Below are 8,713 nucleotides of genomic sequence, written 5' to 3' on the forward strand. Positions count from 1 at the left end.
ATTTAAAAAAATTATAACAATAAATTGAGATGAGTCGAAAGAAATTTAAATTCCAAAAGTACCCCACCTCAAAAATCTGAATTCTACAACGAATGTCTGAAGTAAATCCTCAGATGAAATGCAATTATTGACATTCCCAATAGATCAATCACATCAACTAGCATAAAAATAATAATTTGATAATTTCTTCTGACAAATCTTACAGTATCGTATAATTAAGACTGTATTTAAATGTTGAATTGAGTTAAATTAAACTCTTTATGTATAGTAGTGTCTTGAGTATTGAATGTAGTTATGTGAAACACATCTAAACTAAATTTAAAGTTTGTTTAGACTTTAAAATGAGCTTATTATTTTTTATGAGAAGTTAAAAAATATTATAGGTCTCACGTATAAATATGTGTTAAGTTGAAAAAAGGTTGTGGATCTCACATGTAATGAGATTTTGAGTTAGATGAGTTTATTAATTTGAGAATTGAATATTTGGATGATAAACTCAACTTAAAATTAAACTGAATTTAACTGAGTCTTGCAACCAAACGCAGCTTAACTTGCAAAATTCTTAACACAGATATGCTTGAATAACTAGATGAGATAGAAATTTTATTAATAGTAGTGAAATTATTTGAGTTGATATGTTTTATTAGATTATATAATGGTTCGATAAAAAGTAAAAAAAAAAATGAAATTAAAAAATATTTTGTATTTAAATAATGTTTTAAAAAAAATTATGAAATTTTTTTAAAATCTCATCTCATTTCAAAGTGTCCAAACATGACCTTAACAAAAAAAACCTTGAATTGTGCTAAGAAATTGTACAACCATAAGCTCACAAGTATTGATATGTCATTGTTAAGTTTAAAATTTGGCTCGAATTTTAAGTTTTGGCTATAGTATTAATATTTAGTTAGGTGAATCTATATTGGACTAATTATTTTAAAATCAAAATAATAATATAATATTATATATTTTAATAATATTTTACAAAAAAAAAATTGTAATATTTTACAAATATACTTTATATATTAATTAATAATTTAAAATTTTTACTTAAAATAAGGTAGAAAATAGAATTATATATTAATTTAAATTTTAAAATAATTAGATAATATAATGATTATTGAAAATTATTAAAATATTACTTTAATGAGTGAATAGTATCTAGTCAAAAATGACTCGAGAGCTTAATTTACTGCAGTTGAATGTAAAAGATTTTACTAATACCTGGCCGAAGTATGAAGACGCATTGGCACAATGCTCTTAGCGAGGGACCACCTCGAGCCTGCAAATTGGAACCTGACCAAAAACTAGGAAAGATATGATTGAATGGGAGCCCCACACCATGTTCGGTTGTAATATGAGCCACTGGACACAGCACCAAGCAGAGGCTACAGCTAAGTAGCTTCTGGTCACAGTCATAATCCAATATCACTGCCCACTAGGGAGTAGTAGAGTAGGACCACTTACATTATAAAGGGGTCGCATGTGCCAATCAAGCCTTCCCAATGATTCAATGACAGTATATGTATTCTTTACTCTTACTCCTCCACCTTCACACACTGAATATGAAGTTGCATGAAAAAAGTGCCATTTCACTACAAAACAGAAGCTGCAAATGGGCTTTTTGCATCTCTTTTCCCATTAGATTTTGTTCTTGTGGGCCGTTTGATCAATTATCAGTTAAGACATAAGTATCCTTTGGGATTGTGTTGTTTTAGGACCCACAATTTCATCTCTTACCTTGTTTTTCCTTATCTATTTTAAGGTCCTTTGTCTGCATCATTTTGGGTGGAAATTGGACAGCTAATTGATGGCTCATAAAGCCAAGGGGAATGAAAACTGACAAGTAAAAATGAGGCTATGTACATTTCATTTGCCCCCTCAACTTCTTTTTCCAGGTATAATATCATTGGAAAGTAACATAATTGATAGAAATTTATAAGGTAGCTGAATTATCAAACCTTGCTCATTCGCCACTTAAGGTTGTGTTTAGATATTAAGAATATCTCAGATGATTTGTGAATAATATAATAAAATAATATATGAATAATTTATAAAGTATTGAAATAGTATGAAAATATCATAAAACAGTTACGTTTTCATACAGCCCTAAGTTTTTCTTTCCCTTTTTTTCCCAAAAAATTGTGTGATGAAATTGTAATTTTGCAGATATAAATAAAATCAAGCCTAATCTAATTTATTACAACGGTACGATATAATTCTGTTTTTGTAGTAAGAACAAGAAAGGTGAACTACTGTAAATATAATATTTGTTTAGAAAATGGTGGGCCAATGGGAAAAGAGTGAATAGAGGAACGGCTGAGATCATAAGATGCATTATCAGTTATTTATCGTGCAAGTTAAGACAAAAAAAAAAAAAATTGTGTTTGTTGAAGCCGTATCATTTACAGATCCATTGGTGAAACAGTATATTAAATGGAATTTAATAATATTTTTTCCCAATTTACAAAAGGTTGTTTCTTTCGAGGCTTTCTATAAGAAACTACACAAAATGTGATTGGTTGGTCGAATATTAAATAAATGATAAATATTTTAACCATTTATATTAGCTGGCTTAAGGTTTTGAATATTTTGTGATTTATTATGAATCTGAGTTCCAATTTTTTCATCTAATCTTAGGGTTGCAAATTAATAGAGCAGTTCGTGAACAGTTTGAACTCAATTTGCAAGTTCAAATTGAGTTCGAATTTGGTTCAGTTAATAAATGAAATGTTCATAAAAACTAATATATGTCTGAATATTAAACTATCAAAACTTGTATAAACCCGATTCGACAAAATTTAGACTCGTCAACAAAATTCGTATAAATTCGACTTGACTCATATGAGCTCGTTTTGAAGCTCGTAATATGTTATATATATATATACACGTTATATATATTACATGTTAGTTATATTTTATATACTTAATTATATATTATTAATTTATTTAGTTTACCTTATTTAATATATATATATGTTATGCTCCCAAAATGTGTATAAGATAATTTGTATAATAATATATCATAAAGCTACAACTATTGATTTATTATATTAGCTATATGTATTAAATAGTTTAGTTTATTACATTTATCTTGTGTATTATTCTTTTAATGCATAACTATAAGTTATTTTTATAAAAAAAAGTTATACCATAAGAATTTTGAATCAAAATTATTTGGTTGAATAATTAAATGGTTTGAGTTTTTTCTGTTTTTTGTAAAATTTAAAACAAACTTATTAATCAAAAGATAAGATTCACTAATTCAAAATTTTTAAAATAAAAAATCGAGCTCGAGCTTGAGTCGTTTGTTTATTTCTAGTCGAGCTCGAGTCGAATTTGAACAATATTAATAGTTAACAAACCGAGTTCAAATAAGAATATTCGAATTTTATTTGAATTTGAGCCGAGTTCGAACGAACAAACATGTTAATCGAGCTTGAGTATCTTTGTTCGAATTCGATTCTACTCGGTTCATTTGCAGCACTATAGATCGATCTTATGATCATTTTCATCTTGACTCCCAAGTTTATCATATAGAGAATCGTGAAGACTTGTACATTGCCTACGAACCCTAACTAGCCAAATGCATGTGTGCAAAGACATAGCTCCATCTGTTTTTTAGATTTTTGGAACGTTGATATAAAAACTCAAAATTAGTGGCCTTGCTCTTTGCTTTATAAATAATAACTCGTAGATATATGGCAGGAGAAGATAATGGCTTTGGTTTGGTTGATTAAATAAATGACAATAGGTAGCCGTTAGGTATTGACTCTACTAGTAAAAATTATTTAAGAAAGGCCCTAACAATTCGGTTCTCTTAATAATAATAACGATGACGACCACATATATACAACTCCGGATAAGATTATTAGTTATTAACATCATATTTAAATATATCTTAATGTATTTTTTAACTCTATTCAGTTGATCATTGAGTTAAAAATAAAAAGAATAATATTAGATACAAGTTTTAGGAGTGTCCGTTTCACTCAAACTATCCATTAAAAAAAAAGAAACGGATTTCATCAGTAAAAAAAATGATTTTTTTTTTATAATTTTTAATGGTGGAATCTATATGAGTGCTCTACAATAATCAAAGGAAAAACAGCGAGGAGGAGTAAAAGGTTATCCATCTCTCACGTTTTAGAATCCCTTCGATCCTTTCGCTCATTAGACTACGTAAAAGACACTCTTTTTATATATGCAACTAATCCAATCTCAAAAAGGTGCAAATTAAATTGTTGTGCCCCCTGAGCCAAGCAATCGCGTGCATGGGTAATGCTAAACTCACCAATGGCAAGCAAAGGTGGTAGTTGCTCCATCAATCAACTCTCCAGGTCGAATCAACCACCTGTGCAATGCACCCACGGATCAGAATCCCCGTTATTCCCACGTCCTACGACGTCGTTGAATCTAATTACCACCCCTCTCCCGCCGTCACCAGTGTCCTACGTGTAAAGAGCGATCATCAGTAAAGGTATCTGTCTCATGTCCAAGGCTCACATGGGAGACCAGTATCTCTAATCAAGTAATCCTCCCCCACCGAATTTATTTTCATCCTTCCTAATTTCTATGATAATTAATATATATCATGTTGGACCCAATAACGACAAAGTTTTTTATTTTTTATTTTGTAATTTTAATAATATGATTATGCATAGCAAGGGAAAATGTCTTCGTCACCCTCATGTGCAAGATTCCAAACAAGGGAGTATTCGTCAATGATTACTTTCATAACTTCACCCAATACAGTTCAGAAAAAAAAAAAAAAACTTCACCCAGTAAACATTAATTTAAACTGTATACGTGTTGTTATGACCACAAACAAACAAAAAGAAAGATATAATGGAGGCTATTGATTTATGATTTTTTAATGGCCACGTCTGTTTCTTTAATAATCCATCTATTTTGGCCATTGTTCTATGTATTGATTATGTGGTTATTAACTTATATTGTTGAATTGTTTGTTTATTAATTTATTGCACTAATTGTAGCTTACAAAGATACCATAGGCAGAGTCTTTTAGTAAATTAGGAAGATTGAAAAAAAAAATCGATTAAGAATCAGGGTGTAAAAATTAACCCAAAAAGGGGATCGGACTGGCCCGGACCGACCTAGGAGCAGTTCCCTTAGTTACAAAACCGGCGGGAATCGGTCTGGTTTCGGTTCTATACTTGTTAGGACCGGACCAGACCGATTCATTATATTATATATTTTAAATTAATTTTTTAATATCATTTATAATATTTTGTATATTACATAAAATTTATATATAATATATATAATAATATAAATTGTAATTATATATAAGATAATGTTATTATAATTTATAACATAAAATTTTAATCTTAAACATGAAATTTTATTTGATCATATGCTTTAAACATAAAATATATATATTAATAAGATTTTATGGCCTAATAAATTCTTAATATATTTATTTTGATAAATACATAATACACTAGTAATATTAATATACATTAGTATATTGATTACATTTCACTTTAATTAATTAGTATACTAATGTATACTAGTATATTAATTATATTTTATACCCTAATCCTGATACTATTAGTAATAGTAATTCACTTTAAGTCTATATATAAAAAAACTATATAAATCATTATAGTATTAGTAGTTATATTAGCACTATATCATTATATGATACTATAGTGATATAGTTACATTGATAGTTATACTAATACTATTATATAATTATACTATTGATAATATTGGCATAACTATCACTGTAACAATTACTAATTTACAATTACACTAATTAGCAACCACAGTAACTTTAACTAATATTTATACTAATACTAATATAGTTATATTAAATCACTATAACTTATACTAACGTAGTTATACTAATCACCGATTCACTATAATTATATATAGTATTGATATTACTGTTAATATAATATATAATATTGGTAATAATTAGTATCAATGTATTATTATATAATATATATTTAATAATGTATAACATATAGTATTAGTATCACTATATCACTATAATATATGTAGTAGTAACACAATAATAGTATAATATATAATATTAGTATATATTAATATATTATAAGAGTTATAAGATAATATATGTTAACTTAATATATTAGTATTAATATCACTATTAGTATGGTATATAATATTAGTATTGGTATAGTCTATAGCTATTTAGTATTATAATATATATTAATTTTGATAAATACATTTCTATTAGATAAAGTTTTGTAAAATACCTAAGTTGCAACTTGCAAGCGAGTATAAAGCAATTACGAATATTAATGTAATTAACTAATGTATAATATGAATATCAATTAACTAACCTATCACCAATTCACCATTAACTAATTACAAACATCTACATCTAATTAAAGTTTTAGATAAATTTTTGTAAAATACCTAATACAATTATTTATTAATCACAAACAAAATGTAAAAACTAAAGGTTTAATATTGTGAAAATTATCATAGTTTACTTAATTTTAATTTTACTAATTTAAATAATTTTTTGTAATTAATTTATGTTCCAGAAATAAAAAATAATCATAAGCTAAAAATATACCTCATTTGCCAAACAAGAAACGGTGCTGTTTAATATAAAACTGGACTTAAACAGCACCGGTGCATTGGGGGAGCAAAATTGAAACTAAGTTGTTTCACGCAATTCATTTTTTTTAATAAATAAATTATCTTTTGAAATAGTGCTGTTTGGATTCAATTTCAATTCAAATGGCACAGTTTCAACGTTACTTTTCATCTACGGCAATAAACGAGCAAATAAGTCTAGTTAGAAATTGAGATTGATTTTCCTTTTTTTTTTTTTTTGTTTTTAAATTGGTTTCAAAGTAAATCATGTTCATTTCATGGGTTCGTAATGAAATTGACAAGTATTAAATAAAGGATCCAAACGATGAGATGGGTACCCCAACAATATATGTAATCTAACATTAATTAATTAACAATATATAATCTATTGAAATAAAATTATATACAATTTTAAAGATATAAACACGTTATCAAACTACATAAATCTTACATCATACGTGATTAATTATATTTTATGTTTTACTTTTATTCTTATCCTTCCTAGCAATTTGACGTTAATTAATAGCAACTATAATGACAACTTTTTAGCTCTTAAATTCATTTTCATATTATACATAAAAAAAAATGCGATTTATCTCATATATAAAAAAGAAGAAGATAAAAGTCAAAGATAAAGGGGGGTTGGAGCTTCGACTCCTCCGTATTATTTCTAGTTTTTGTCTTTTATTTTATTTTTATTTTTTTTCTGATTTTGTTTTTTTTATTTCAAAGTATGACAAAATGATGATCTGTTATTCTCTAGAGCTTGACGACCACCACGGCCCCACTGCTAGATTACCAAGGTGCTGATCCTTTAGACGAGCGAAAAATCTCGTCGAATAGAGCAGCGCGTGAGCCACATGCACGGTTCAAAGTGCGCTTGTAACATCCACGCACCACTGTAAATGGAGTTCTACTGCTGCCACATGAGGCATTTTTGGGACCAGGGCCATCAGTTTCTTCAGACTCGACTGTCCGGTGTACTTCTAGGGTGGAGTGTGTCCCTCACGCACTACCATAGTTCTTGTGTTTGCTTTTTTGATTTTCTCTAAGGTTGAAAATGCAGATCTACAACTTTCTAAATTATATTTCGTTATTTTCTTATGTATCATTTACATTTTCTTTTATTTCCTTTATTTTATGTTAATAATAAAAAAGAAATAGTCTTTTAGACATTTTGTTTATAGAGTGAAAGTCATTTCCTCCTTTGGAGGGTGGAGTTTGAAATCTATGCTTCAAGCATAGTGTGGTCTGAGAGACGGTTTGCCTGTAGATAGTTATAGAAGTTAAGACAATACCAATTACAAATGAATGTGCATTGGTAGAGTTCCAACCGTGAGTAGTTGGCTTGTAATTTAGATTTTTCCCTATATGTATCAGTCACAACTATAAATTTACTTTCATGAATAAATAAAGTCTATCTCCCATTAAAAAAAGAAGTCAGAGATTTGAAGACAAGCTATAGAACCACGTGAAGACTACAATTGTTAATGAGTTTTTGTTATACATCAATTATTATTCATTCTCATACTCTATACTTACAGTTTTTTTTATAAGGTGTGAGTTATTTTTCATAGAGTGTGAAATGCTAGATAGTGAATAAGTGATGAGAATAATTATTCCTTATTAATAACAACGCATGTAATTCATATAAAATGGACAATGAAAATATATTATATTAAAGTAAAATAAATTGATTTTTTAAATTTTTTACGACTGACATAATCGCAAATTGTCTTGCATGGATTTTTAATTTTAATTTATAAAGAGTGCCAATGCCATACTCCGTTATTGTTGAGACAATTAAACCCTTTTTAGTTTTTACCGGGAGCGTAGGTAATTCACCTGCTGCATAGAGTAGTTCAAAAGAAAGAAAAAAAAAAAACGACGTGAAATATATATTTCTTTGTCGTATATTGCCCCAAATTTGTTTTTTAATTTTGTCAGGAACGGCGGCCACTGTTATTCCCGCTCAATTTCAGGTTTATTTTTCAAAGCTACTTTCTCCCACTCCCTCGCTCACTGTAGCAGTATGGGGCGCGGGGTCAGGCAGTTCCACCCAAATTTTTAAAAAGTTAAAAAACCTGCGTCAAAAAAAAAAAAAAAAAAAAAAAAAGAA

The sequence above is a fragment of the Juglans microcarpa x Juglans regia genome, chromosome 3S, assembly GCF_004785595.1.
Source record: "Juglans microcarpa x Juglans regia isolate MS1-56 chromosome 3S, Jm3101_v1.0, whole genome shotgun sequence".
Lineage (NCBI taxonomy): Eukaryota > Viridiplantae > Streptophyta > Magnoliopsida > Fagales > Juglandaceae > Juglans > Juglans microcarpa x Juglans regia.